The sequence below is a fragment of the Miniopterus schreibersii genome (assembly GCF_964146895.1).
Source record: "Miniopterus schreibersii genome assembly, chromosome: 14".
NCBI classification, from domain to species: Eukaryota; Metazoa; Chordata; class Mammalia; order Chiroptera; family Miniopteridae; genus Miniopterus; species Miniopterus schreibersii.
The window spans coordinates 32,690,902-32,691,815 of NC_138114.1; positions in this window are offsets into that span (position 1 = coordinate 32,690,902).

Genomic DNA, 914 nt, shown 5'->3' on the forward strand with positions numbered 1-914 from the left:
CCCCGCGGAGCATGCGCCGTGGGCGGGCCCTAGCGGCGCGGCGGCCGGGTCTCCGCCTCCTCGGCCGCGGCCGAGCCCCGCCCCACCCGCGCGGCCGCCGCGGGGTCTCTCAGCAAAGCGCCAGGAGCTCCTGCCCGGCCGCAGCGTCTGCTGCAAATTATACGCGCCCCGTGCAGCACTCAGCATTGCACCTGCTGCAAAGCAATCTTGCTGTACATTTTATTTTTACTAGTAAATATGCCAAGCGTTATTGAGACACTAGGGGTATAGCGGCCAACCAATGTCCTGCCCTCCTGCTTTCATTCTAACGAGAAGAGACACACCATGAATAAATAACTATATAATATAAAGTAGTAGAAAGTAAAAAGAGTAAAGGCATAATGAAAAGGGTGCAATGTCATATGTAAGATAATCAGAAAAGAACTCTCTGAAGTGACATCTAAATACAAACAGGAAGGTGATTGAGAGCCATGTCCATACTGGATGAAAAGCATTCTGGGGTGCCAGAATAGCGTGTGCAAAGGCCCTGAGGCAGTAATATCCCTGATTGGTTCTAGCCAGAGCAATGAGGTCAGTGTCACTGGAACAGAATGTGCTCGTGAGAGTGGTAGAAGTCCTGGAGGTAGTTGGCAGCCTTTGGGGGCCAATGGTAAAGACCATGCTTTTTCTTCTGAACAAGGTGAGAAGCCAGTGGAAAGTTTTCAACAGAAAAGCAACATAATCTGGTTTCGAGTTTAGAAAGATCACTCTAACTGCCAGAGTAAACTATGGGAGCAGTGAGACTAGTTGGAAGTCTACTGCAATAAACCAAGTGAGAGTTAATGATGGCTTGGATTAGGATGGTGAGAGTAATAGAGGTGGAGAAAAATATTCCATTCTAGGTATGTTCATAAAGTTGAGCCAACAGGATTTGC